We start from the raw sequence: 14,441 nt of genomic DNA, 5'->3' as shown, positions 1-14,441 counted from the left end.
GTCCACAGAAGAACAATGACTTTGGACCTATTGCTCTAACCTCTATTGTGATGAAATGTATGGAGAAGCTCACGGTTAGCAAACTACAGCTGGATGAAGGTCCACAATTAGATCCCTACCAGCCCAGATCACCCGACTAACACAGAGAACCATGAAAATCATAGGAATCACGCAACATCCCACCCATGTCCTCCACCCTGGGTACCAGCTCAGGCAGATGCTACAGAGTCCCCCAGTGCAGGCTCAACTGCTTTAAGAACTCCTTTGTCCCCGTCCATCAAAGACCTGAATGGAAAGCTAGCCAAAGGCTAAGCCCTGTAATGCTGCTTCTAATTTAAATGCTTACTGAACACATGTACACTTTATGATGACTTAAGACGAGCAGTGTACAATTTGTTGGTTGATGGCAGTCTGTTTATGTGCTGTAGGTACTGTGTGTGCATGTGTATGGGTGACTGTCTGTGTAGGTATGCACTATGTGATTTTTATTTTTAACAGTAGATAATGTATGTGTCCAAGACAAATTTCCTTCAGGACAATAAAAGCCTATCTTATCTTATGCTCTATGGGACCAGATTTGCAGAAAACTGAAGAACTGTTTTAAAGTATGTGCCTTGTCAGTCCTGTTAAAGGAGATGCATCATGCAATGATACAGGAATATCTTTGCATGATATACAGTTCAAAAAACTCTAATAAAGAACAAATTTATCTTATACTGGCCCTTTATGCAGCCCCTCAGTTCAGCCTCTGTCTGAAACAGGCTGTTCAGGCCCTCTTCCTGGTGAGCCCACTCTGTTCTGATTGGTTAGCATCTGAAAGCTGTGTCAGCAACAGCTTGAGAGGCTACATAAACAAACAGTAGTAGTCAGATTTCATTTCTTTTTCTCGTTCTTTACTTGAAATGGAAACTTCCCAAATCGACTGTACATGTGTGAACTCAAATCTGATCTGAAATATGTGAGAGGACAATACAAGCAATCCATTGAACAACCTTAGCAACAAAGGCTACGGGACAGACAACTGTCTGATGTCATCACGAGGAGAAAGTAGAGGTAACATTACAAACAAAGCAGTCAGAGCAGGTTGAAGCCCTGGCTTTTGACTTGCAGGGAGCATTTCCATACGTTCGCCTCAAGTTTGGGAACTTTGACCGTATTTAACATGCAACATCATAACAATTCAATTCAGTTAAGACTTTATTAAGGACATAGCTCAATAAAATACAAAGAAGAAAAAAAGTACTATCTAAAAAAGAAGAAATCAACAACAACAACAAAAAAGACATTCCACAATGATCAGACATTTGTATACAGGCTGGAACGCTAATGGTTCCACGTTCTAGACAAAAACCTAATGGAACTCAGTTCAGGGTTGGTTATGGCTAAATTAATACCGTTTGCAAAATCAGATACCCTACAAATACATCTATATTGTCAGATTTCATATTACAGCAGAGCAGGTGGGATTAACATTGAAAAACATTTGACTTGCACTACAGATTCTTGGAGCTTTAAGCAGCAGCCTCACACTGTCATTATAAGGCACTGTTAGTCTCCACATGATGCCTTTTCTGTAGCAACGCCACAGATGGGGAGTATAAAATAACAGAAAATCACAAAAAAGTATGTTATGTCCCCTTTGATACATCCAGTTGATGCAAAATGTGAAAAAATCATGTCATAGACATATATTTTCATCTTGTATACTGTCGGCCAGTTCAAGTGATAGTGGAAACTTGTATTTTAACCTGTAGTATCATGAAACTTCCTTGTTTAACAGTGGTGGCAATTTGAGCACAGCTTCCTGGTGATACATTTTTAGTTTTGTCTACGGTTCTGCCTTCTAGTCCTCAGGACTGCATGATTCGGAGGATCCACCCCTTGAATTGGGATGCAGCTCTAGACTGCTTGGTGTACTTGAGTGTTCTGTGGTTGACTTTGACCTCTGATTTCTCATATGGATGGTTTGGGGAAGGGGGTGTGCCGAAAAAATATGGTTGCCACTACAGGAGTTTGACATCACACATGCTATAAACAGAAGCAGTATCAGAGAGGAAGAGAAAGATGACCGCTGATAATGAGCATCTGCTTCAAGAAAGAAAGTGTGGATAGGAGAAAAAAAAAGAGAGGAGATATGTAAATAAGGCATGTTTTGATGAAAAAAGGCGTGTGTGTGTGTGTGTGTGTGTGTTAGTGATAAGCACAAAGAGTGTTAGTGGGCTGGTGCAGCACTGGTGCTCATCTCTATTGTCTGCATGGTCCTGTGTGTATGTGTGCGCATGCATGTTTTTCACCCTAATCGGCATGGGAGGCCAATTAGGGGGAAATGTTGAAATAAGTGCAAATACAAATTGGCAATGTGCATACACACACTGAAAATGTGCACATACGTATAGAAAATGTGCACATACACACTGAAACACCCACCTTCACACCCACCTTCACACACAGTGGGATAGAGGCTATTTATGTGTGTTTGGGTATCTGAGTGTGTGCGTGTAAAATAATTTCAGTGTGCCCAGAAGTTGTTGTAGTGTAACAGGAAGGCAGGTTGAGTTTACAATCTAGACCTTCCTGTTGCAATGAACTGACTTCAGGACAATGAAGTGATGTGCAATAAATATCTCTCCCCATAGGTTTAGGAATGTTGAACTAAATATTGTTCCTAAATCTGTGAGCACAATGAATTGTACATATTGCCTGGATACACAATCTGTCACTACAAGACACATTATTCGCTCACAAATCAATGTTTTATCATGTTTACCCTGGTTTTATTTTGACAGTTTGGACAGGAAGTGATGGTTTCTAGTCCATCGTGTTGATGTTTTTTTCAGGACATTGGTAAAATGGCGCATGCACAACTAACATCTATGGTTGACTCAGATTGGGCAGTGGCACAGTGGACCACCAATGACATTGGAGAAAACAAAAACTTCATGGACAGTAGCAACAGCATGCAGCCAGTCACAGAAGGCTATCGATATTTTGAGGGTTCTTGGTTCACCTTCTTGTGAAGTTGTGAATTGTGTAGTAATTATTGTTTTACAGTTGTTTAGTAAGGCTGTGGTTGTAATTATTTGGTTGGTTGTTTGTTTGTGCATGAATACATTTTTTTTTCCAGTTTGGAGATGTTTATGCTGTGTGGGAACAAACTGGTTACACCCACACTTGGCAACGGCCAGCAATTAGATGCTTTTATGGTCTGCAGAAGGGCTCTGCTATATGAGGCCATCAGTAGACCTTGAGGTAAGCAGCAAAGGACACATCAGTGAGACCCTGAAGTCTGTCTCATGAAGCGGGATTAACGTTGGTAACAGTCATATAATTTTGAGCTTAAACCTGGGTCAGTGGCTCTCTTTCCATCAGGTTGTATCGACATGATAACTAACGCTGTGAACCTAACCTAAGTTCAGGCCTCACTGTTGTCCACTGTAGTACAGGGAATTGGATTGGAAATGAAAAAATGGGTTAGGGTTAGGGTTAACTTTCTGCATTAATTTGAATGTATTTCCATTAGTGTCAGATGAACAGTGTTGGAGCTTTAGCCCTTTCTCTGAAAGTTCATCAATGAACCCCCCAAAGACAGAACCACGCTCACTCTTTGCTGATAAGATGAGAGACTCCTGTCATTGTTCATGTAAGCAGTTACTGATAGATCTATTAATCAAATTTTTAGGCAGCAAAAAGAACACATCCCCATTAGTTAAATTCTGAGTGAACTCAGTGACAGAATTGATAACCTGTAGTGTGCAAGTTCAACATCAATTGTTCTGCAGTCTTTGATGGAGCAATAAGAGGGTTCAGACAGCTCTCCATAAAGTTTTACGATGACACGGAAGATGCTGTGGACCTCAGTGGCCCCCGCCGAGAGTTTCTACGCCTGCTGATGGAAGCATTGGCAGAGTCAGACATGTTTGAAGGACCAGAGGGAAACCTCAACTTGGCTCTCACTTCCTCTGGTGTGTATAACTGCATTTTTTCATAATATATGTATTACAGGTGTATTTCTTTGTCTGTTTGTTCTTCTTTTGATTTATTTTAACAGTGCTTTTGAGTTTTGGCTAGTGGTTTCTGAGGTGTAGTCTTTCAGGATAAAACACCATGTCAGGCAGCATCACATCCCATCATAATCAAAGTGATTCACTGCTGTTGTCATTATAATCCTCTAGATCACTGATCTAACCAGCCATGGTGCCAGCCACATCTTCTTAATATGAATGTGCTGTGCCTCCCCAGGTATTTACCCATAAGCCACCACTGATTTGTTTTTATCCTGTTTATCGTTGACTTTTTTAGCTGTGCGGGAGGACAGGCATTCCATAGCTGGCAGAGAAATTGCTGTCAGCCTGGTGCATGCAGGCCCCCCACCATGTTTCCTCTCGAGAACGCTGTTTGCCTGCATAGCAGAGGGACTTGATGCATGCAGGCCTGTGCTAGAGGACATCACAGACCTGGAACTCTCTAGTAAAATAAAACAGGCTTGTAGAGGGTTTATTTTTGTTGCCAGTACCAGTAGTATTGTGCCTGGTTCCTGGTTTGCTTAAGGTATGTTATATCTTTATTCAAACAACCCCCTTCTCTCTCTCTCTCTGAGTGGAAGGAGTGAGCGTGCAGGGCGGTCATGTGTAAGCAGTTGTGAGTGGGTTTCTTTATCTGTAAATGTTGTAAATACTGTGTAGTTTTGGGTATGTTAGGTGTTGCAACCTAAATACACCAAACCCAAAAGGTTGTGATATGCGTTATATAGGTAAAGTGTGTGTGAGTTTATACATCTAACTATATTGTTGTTGATGTCCTTATTGAGATTAGGCTACTAAATATTTATGCCCACCTCCTTTATTTTTACATTATTTATATTGTCTTGTTAACTGTACATAGTGTGGTTGCTTGAAATTATAATTGTGTGAACATACCCTTGATAACTCTGTAATGAATTTGTGATTCAGCTTTTATTACAATTGATTATGTCTTGCTTTATACTGCTGTACTTACAAAGTGGTAAGAGAAGAACACTACAGGTTATGAGTTGGAGGTGAGGTGATGGTTGTTGGGATGGAGGGGGGGTGGGGTGGGGTACACAATGCAAGAAGAAGCTGCCATTTTTTTCAAACATTTCAAGTTTGATTTTTGCAAAGTTTACTGTATGAAGCAGGGTATGAAATGACATCAATAAGCTACATTCAAGACAGTAGCCCTAACAATTACGTTTTGTTACCTCAGTGTTACAGCAAGCCTTTATTTTGGTTTGATGGAAGCTATGAAGTTAGTGTTTTGCCTTGTAAGCTCTGTTCCAATGATAGACAGAAGATGATCCATTTGTTGTGGAGTCATCCTGAAGTAGCTGCACTGTCTAAAGCCAGCTCTGCAACCAGGTCATCGAAGGTCCCCTGCTGTCTTTTTGTAGATTCAGTGGATGTACCCAAAATCTTCCCCTTCTTTGTATTCTCCAGAGTAATAAAAAGATGGCAACCGCTTTCCTCCTATTAATAGTAGGAACTGTCCATGAGTAAACACAAACAGTGAAAATAACATGAGTAATCTGTACTTTGTCTTTTGCAATTTGAAACTTGGCAACGCTCGGTCAACTTGATTACATAATGTTAAAAGGCAATATGGTTTGGTTCACACACAGCTGAAAGCACATTAAAAATATATTTACAGTGGACATTTAGACAGGTTTTATTTTGTAATAGTTCAAGTGGCAAATGCTTTAAAGCCCCTCTGTCCCACCTATGTGACGCATCACATCCACGCCTGATGTATTACAGCTGTTACTGTGTTGGTGTGTATATAGGGGGTTATAGGGAGGTTGTGTGTTTGTTTGCAGTTGGCCGTCATTTCCTGGTCAGTGTGCTAAATGCCGGTATTGATTTGATCAAACTGACAAGGAAGCTCGGTATTAAAATTGCGCCGTCTTTCTCTTGTTCAGTGGAGGATTGCAGTCTGGCCGTGGGGCATGTTGTGGGTCACAGCAACATTAAGTCCGCTGCTCAGATGAACAATGTGGTGGTCATCTTTGTAGACAGCATTGAAAAGGTGAACACGGTGGTGAAGAAAGGGATTTTGGTGATTGAAATGTTTGTATCTGTTGTGCCTCTGACTTTGTGACTTTGTCAAATATGCCCTTGTTCATTAGAGATGAAGTGCTGACATGGGAGTTATCTCGACATGGAAAAAAAATAGTCTCCCAGATAAGGAAAGTCCCCTTAGGCTGTAAATCTCCTCAGTTAAAATATGTAGTGTCACACAGAAGGCAATCACAATTAAAGAGTACGGTCTAGACCTGCTCTATGTGAAAAGTGCCCTGAGATAACTTCTGCTGTGATTTGGTGCTATATAAATAAAATTGACTTGACTTGACTACACATGATCCTGAATAATAGCAGTGAGGAGCTGAGCTTAACCTTCAAACTGAGAGCGGGTGACTTTAATTATGTCATTTTTGCAACATCAGATACTATGAAATGTTTTAGTTGTGGTAGAGAAGGACAGAGAATACATTAGACCACTCTTCTTGGCTTGGTTGGATTGCTTCTCCCGTGTGCTGATGGTTTTATCAATGCTGTATTGATCCAGGGACTGCAGCTTCTGATAAAAAGAAGGGAAATAAAGTTTTTTGTAATATTTGGAGCAAGAAAAAGTTGAGAGGGCTCCTAACATGCTTATCATCAGGAAACTTGCAGGTAGTGAAAATAAAATGTCTAATCTGCAAATATGCAAAAAAGTATGTGGGAGATATTTCATATTTAACCTGGAGCTGCTGAAAGGACGATTGTTTAAACACCTTTTGCAAACCATTTTTCAAAAACACATTTCCCATGTCCAGGTAGAAAGAAATTGTTATTAATTACTGGTTGAAAGGATGATGAAAAATTGCCAATTTAGAAATATCATACCATGATTTTAATGTGGTGAATACAATCACATTTTTTAAAAAATATCTGTAGAGAGCTGGACATAACTTCACAAATAACTTAGAAATGAATGTGGGTGACAGCACTAGGAGTCAATGTGGTGTTTTTAGGCCTCTAATAAATTATGTATCCAGTTATAAATTGTTCGAGCATGGCAAGCCCAATTATAGCCCAATTCTACAGGAAGTTGCAGTGTTTTCATTTTCACCCTTGCTTTCCTCCCATGACATAAGTATCTAGAGATAAATTTTTCAATATCATTAATTGTGGTTTTTGTAATATCAAGTGGGAACATTTGCATTGGGTAGAGAGACCTTAGAAATATGTTCATCTTTATCAAGCTTGGTCTGTACATCAAGATATGGATAAATCCAGCCAGTGATTCAGATCTGTTTTAATTCCTGTGATGATATTTGTAAAATTCTTGTTTATAAAAATGATTGAGATTTGCAGTTAGCAGGTAAGTTAATTTTGTAACCTGAGATTTTAGAGAATTCATTTATAATGGAGAGGATTATAAGGATTGAAGATTCAGGGTTTTTGACAAAAAGCAAAACATCATCTGCACAGAGCGCAGTTCTGTAGTCCACTCTTGCCAATTCAACTCCATTAATTTATTTATGCCTTCTAATAATTTCTGCAAATGACTTAAGAGCTAGTGCAAAAAGGAGGGGTGACAGGAGGCAACCTTGGCACATCCCTCTCTGGAGGTAGAATGGGTCTGAGCAGGTTTCATTAACAAGAACTTGGCCATTGGTGATAAATACAATATTTGCATCCAACTGATAAATGTGTCACTCTCTTAAACCTCTTCATTACGTTAAATAAGTACTCCCATCCACCCCGTCAAATGCTTTTTCTGCATCTAATGAAATGGCAAGAGTTTTGGTTCTGGTGGTCTGAGAGTACTGGATAACATTTAATGATCATCACATGTATATAATAACAAGTCCTGTTTGGACGGGACTGATCAGGTTTGGAAGAAATCTCTCCAACCTGGTAGCCTGGGCCAGTATCTTATAGTTTACTCCGATCAGACTGATTGGTCTATATGAGGAACAGCTCTCAGTTGGTAGGGAGGAGACAGCCATTTAGGAATGACTCAGAAAACATATTGGTTAAAGGTTCCACTAAGCAGTTAGCAAATTACTTGTAAAACTCCTAACTAAACCCATCAGGTCCTGGTGCTTTCTCAGTTTGTAAGTTCCCAATAGCCTCTTTTACTTCCTGTTCAGTAATTGGAGAGCATAAAGTTGCCCTTGCATCATCAGGCAGAGTTGGTAGTGCAGAAAACTGTTAATCAGGGTACAACTGTATTTACATTCCGATGTGTATAGTTTTCCATAAAAATCCTTCATGATTTGAATAATATGTTTTGCTTCAAAGAGTCTTACACTATTTTTGTGTAAGTGAAGATACTATATTGTCTTCCTTTCAGCCTTTCACTAAATGCACCAGTAGACTTCCTGGTTTGTTCCTACACTCAAAAAATGTATGTTTTGCACAGAAAATTGCCTTTTCTGCCTTTTCATTAAGAAGCTCGTCAAGGGAGGAGCAAGCCGTTTCAAGTTTCTGTCAGATTTTCTTAGTAGGTGAACATTTAAATTCATTTTTTAGTTTATTTATTATATCTTCTAATTCTAACTGTGCCTTTAAGTTGTTGTTTTTTCTCTTGGTAGATGTATATGAAATAATACCCCCCCTCATGTAGGCTTTGGCCGTTTTCCATAAAGTTGATGCAGATCTAGACCTTCCTCTTGCAATGAACTGATTTCCAGACACTGAAAATGGTCTTGCATGGAGTCATGGTGCCACAGCTCAGTGAAGTGTCTGGCTACTGGGTTACCTTGTATAGATTGGATGCAGTGCAGAATGCAGTTACCCATGACTGAACACAGGCTAAAAGGCCAACTACAATTAACAGTTACAACTGCGTCTTTATCTTTGTAAGAACAACACCATAGACCTATGGAGGTCCAGGTTGTACACTGAAATTATTTTACATACACACACTCACACACACACACACACACATGCATGGGGCTCTGTGCCAACCGTTTTCAGTGTGTCCAGAAGTCAGTTCATTGAAACAGGAAGGTCTAGATTTAACCTGCCTTCCTGTTACACTTCAACAACTTCCGGGCACACTGAAATTATTTTACACACACACACACATTCAGATACCCACACACACACACAAGTAACCTATATGCCACTGTGTGTGAAGGGGTGTGAACATTTTCAGCATGTATATGCACGTTTTCAGTGCATATGTGCATGTTTTCCGTGCGTGTGTGCACATTGCCAGTGTGTATGTGCATGTATTTCAGTGTTTTCACCCTAATCAGCCTCCCATAGTCCACAGGATGTAGAGCGCACAGCAGTCTAGCAGCCCCCACACACCACCTATGTCACACACATACACAAGCAGACACATACACATAAAAACATCTATCACACCCCACAAACAATGCTGAAATACACACACACACACACACACACACACACACACACACACATACACTCAGATATAAATATAGTCTGTTACTATGAGTAGACAGATGGACTGACGCTTGCTCACTGCTGTCAACAACAACCAAATTAGACCATGCACCTGTATGTGTGTGTGTGTGTGTGTGTGTAAGAGAGAGAGAGAGAAGATGTGTGTTGGTGTGTGACTACCTGGTTCAGTATGGAACCTATTAAATAAGTCATGCAGGGGGTCACAGAGGAGAGCTTGAGGCACAATAACACCGTCTGGACCGTCACACTCTCTCACACACACACACACAAAATAATATGTTATACATAAAGGATAAATATAGCAAAATCAGAACCAAAAATTGTGCTGCATGACTAAGTGCCATGTTGGTAGTAGAACTGTACAGTAAGTGACGTTTGGTGAATGATCAGCTGACACTGACTGGTGAATCATAGCAGCAAGTACAAAAATAAACATATTTTCACCTTTTATTATGTGTGATTATCAGCCTAAAGTTGGAATACTAATGCGTTTGTAAAAAGACATGTTGTAACAGCCATGCAGAGCTTGTTATACTAATAGCAAACTGTTATGAACAAGCTCAGAACAAACATTAAGTGTATGTAATGAGTGAGTCTAATTAGCTAAGTATCTTAAAATTAGTAGAGCAGCAGCCCCTCCAGTCTACTAGCAATACCTGCAGCAGCAGCAGCAGCATATTTGTATGTTTTTTTTCATCTTTTAGTGTATTTGCGTAACATACAATACACTTTGTCAGTTCAAACATGTTTCCTTCATTATGCATTCATGTGAGAGAACATGGCACTATCAAAAAATCGGTTGTTCTTCTGCCCCCTGGTGGCCAAACATAGATTAAAACGACTTTTAGTGGTTAATAAACCCGTTGTTCTGCAGACTATAATAACACTTGTCATGACTGGCTCAAAAATCATGCAGATGACGGGAGACGACACAAAAAAAAGTTAAAGCAAAACACCATTAATTTGTTTGGAATAACTAAAAATGTCAAAAAGCTATGAGGTGTTGCAGTCAGTATGTCAGTGTGTCGGCGTGTATGCGTGAGTGATTAAATAGTAAAAGGAAAAGCAAAGACAAAGATGGAGAGCATGGAGAATAGGGAGCAGGGTTTCCCTTTTCTCTCTCATTATGGAATAAGTGGAGTGTGCTGTCATAGCACTGGGAACACTGGGCCCAAGTGTTCCCAGTAAACAATTACCTGAACACACCTGCTGGGCATCTTCAACACAAAACACAAAAGCAAAGACAAGCAGCCAGCTCAACAGCCAAAAAAGGTGGGGTTGTCACACACTGTGCTGATTTTGTATGAATGGTTATTCATAAATCCCTTTTAATGTACTTTCATTTCATTTCATTTATTCCTGTCTGCTCTTGTTGAAAGACTAATTGAAAAATCATCCGCTGCTGTCCTCACAGTACCTTTCTTCTGTGTTTTTTAATCAAGCTCATCCTCTCTGTTGTCTTTTCTTCTTTTTCTCTTTATTCTTATCTCCCCCTCTTTCTCTCTGTTCTTCTCATTCCTGCACATGGTCTCTTCATTAATTTTAAATGATCATTATAAAGAAAGATTGTTATTGAAAGTGTGCACACTGTAAATAAAATATTGATATAAACATAGATAATTCTTCAAATATGTTCTGTATTCTTCTTTCCATCTGACTGAACAATACAAATAATATCGTTAACAAGAGGTCTTTTGTCTGCTTTCTTGGCTCTTATCTGCTGCAATAAAGGAGCAATGTACAACACATACTGTGTTTAGGTTAATTCTAGATCTGCCATTGTGCTGAGAAACTACCCAGTGGTATTAAAAGAAAGCTCCCTTTCTTTTTACTTTTTCACTGAGACCATTTTCCTTCATCCCACTGTGTCTAGTTCTACTTAAGCTCATGATATCCTACATGAGTCTCAAACTCCTTCATTGAACCCCTGAAAATCTCAAATTCATGTATGGGAATGTGTTTTTTGAGTTTGGTGTTATCATATCAGATAGAACAGATTATAATTTGACCTTTTCCTATATGGTCTCTTTGAGGGAGATATCTCTATCTTTATGAATTTCTGTTCAAAATGTTTTTAGCATTGACGTATTTTCCTCCAGTTTTTCTCTCTTTTCCCTCCGTGTTGAGTCGTGAAGTGGTGCCAAACAGATTTGGGGAAAGTGTGAATGCTATGCTTCTACTTTTTCAATTTGTGATTTGTCTTTGGCTTGATTGATGCTGCAGAGAGAAAATCTGGCTACGTTCTCATCTTTCCACCAACTCCCCATGTAATCACACTATAAAAAACAACAAAAAGCACCTGCAATCTCACCATGACATGTCTCATGACTAGTTTAGCATTCTTGTGTATTAAAGCTGCTGCCAATAAATTAGTTTTTAAATCTCTAAAAAAGAAAAATCCTTCCATCTCTGATTCTAAAGTAGTAAAACTGGAACCTGACTTTTTAGTTTGAACATTTTACATACACAAATGCAAGATGACAGTGTTCTTAGAAGGATTTCACCATTAAATATGTTTTGCTGCCAATGACATGATCTACTCTTAGTCATCATGGAGGCTTTTCTGTTGCTTATTTATCAACAGGAAATGTGGACATGTGGAAATGTGTGATTAATGTGAATACGCCTTCAGGGAGACCCTTCGAAAACTTGTGTCTATTCAGGATCTAATTTGAATGACAGCCAGGCCTGCTGTGCCTCCTACATGAGAGTGACCGCAGATAGAGCCTGTCATTGTGAATGCAATATTACTGGAGACCACAAACAGAGAGAAGAAGTGCCAAACGCCCCCACCTGCTCTGCTAACAGAGGAGAAAAACAATTGCTAGCTTCTGAACTTGTGGTGCAGAGTAAACTACGGTCTGTCTAAAAGGAAAATAGCTACAAACACAGAAGGGGAAGTACACTCACAATCAATTATTGACGACCAAAATATAGCACTGCAAAACACAGAGTAATTTAATATGCAATAAAAAATGCAGATATCCTGCATTATAAAGTGTAAAGATGCTTTCAAACAGCAAGTGGTCACCAACAGACTGTATATTGGATTGGATTGGATAGTCTTTATTGTCCCTGAGGGGCAATTTGGTTTGCATACAGTAGTCAACAAAAGACATAAACATATATAATAAACATACTGTAGATGTAATCATAATAAATTTGCAATAAGCTATAAAAGCACTAAGAGTCCATCAGTCCTTTGTTAAGGAGTATGTGCAATAGCAACTGGGCCTACAGCTTGTTTTAAAACCCAACATCTGAGGGAACAAATGATCTCAGATATCTGTTTGATTTGGCCCTCCTAGGAAAAGTGTACCTACTCCCTGCATGAAGAGGGTGTTGAGGGTCCACCAGGATGGCCTTTGACCTTTGAGTGGCTACAATCATTCAAGTTAGTGCCAATGGTCTTTGGCAAAGTTTAACAATCTTTCATGGCCTATTTTTGTTAACCATGCTGAGGTTGCCAAACCAATAAATCATTGCAAAAGTTAAAATTGACTCAATAAAAGATAAATAAAACATTTTCAAAAGCAATCTGACAACATTAAAACCCCTCAGCTTTCTCAAGAAAAACAGTCTCTGATTGGCTTTTCTGCAGATGGAGTCAGTGTTGGCATCGAAAGTCAGTTTGTCATCCTAGGCTTATATATTGGCTTGCTGTCTTCACAGCTATGCCACTGATCAAAGAAGGTGCCATAACAGGAGGGTTTTGGCAAAAGTTCATAAGCATCTCTTTTGTCTTAGAGACAGTGAGTCATCACACAATTTGATGAAACCGTCCAAGGCTGGACCGTGGCCCAACTCATGGTCCTGCAGTAAGCAGACAATCACAAAATCATCAGCACACTTGATTATGTACCTTGACTTAAACATACTTGCCAGTCGTACTGGCAGTCATTGGCATAGGGCACAAATAAGGCCACTCTCAAAGTGTCATTAACACCAGTTCTCTGTGACCTCATTGTCAGGAAGCCGACTAGCCAGCATATAGTGCCAAAGTCAATGCCAGATATTTCAGAAAGCCCACGAGCTAGAATATGGGGCTGCATGCAGTTGAAAGCTGACAAGAAATCAGCAAAGCACAAGTGAATATGTGTCTTCTTGCCCTCCAGGTGCCCAACAAAAAAGTCCAACAATGTTGCTGTGGCATCCTCTACCCCCTTCCTTGCTTGCTTGTGTCATGGCCAGTAAGCTCCTCTTTACGATTCATTCAAAACCTTTCATAACCAATGAAGTAAGTGCCATGGGGCAATAGTCATTCAACACCTTTGGTGGTGGAACTTTGGCCACTGGAACAACCATAGATTCTTTCCATAACATGGGAACTTTATTCTGTGATAAAGAGAGCTGGAAAATAAATGTGAAAATGCCACACAAGAACAGAGCACAGTTTTTAAGCAGTTGGCTGCTGATGCAGTCAGGCTCATGACTTTTCTTCACAGTAGTCTATTCAAGAGTTCTCCAAACATCCATCTCATCGATCTGAATCAGACCTCTGAAGCAACTCTAAACTCGGCAATCAAATCTCAAGTAAAACTGGTTTAACTCCTCTGCCAGGACTAAGTCAGACTTATCAGGGTAAAGATGATAAAGATGAGGTAGCGAGGTGTGACATCTCCCAATGGCCTGAATTTAGTGGTTGAGACTCATAAAAAAAATTAATTGACAGTATTTCTAGAGAAAGGTTGAAGCTTTTTGAATGGGGGTCAACTGGAGTATCTAACGGCCGTTGGTGGCACTTGAATGTTCCACTGGCTTGAGCCTCAAGCTGTGGTAGTTGCCACTTGCTGCTGTATCTGTGATGTTAATGTTTTGTATTTTGCATTCGACAGCAGCAGCAGCAAAGTGATTCTACAAACAACCTGTACCATACACTACAGGATGCTTCTATCCACCTACTCTAGTCTTATCACGCAGCTAAATAAAGCAGGTTGTAAATAAATGATTATTACTGGATGATCTAACTTTGAAGCTCAGGTTGTAAATGCCAGGTACACA

This window comes from Thunnus maccoyii, chromosome 6 (assembly GCF_910596095.1).
Source record: "Thunnus maccoyii chromosome 6, fThuMac1.1, whole genome shotgun sequence".
Lineage (NCBI taxonomy): Eukaryota > Metazoa > Chordata > Actinopteri > Scombriformes > Scombridae > Thunnus > Thunnus maccoyii.
This window is presented reverse-complemented; position numbering follows the sequence as displayed.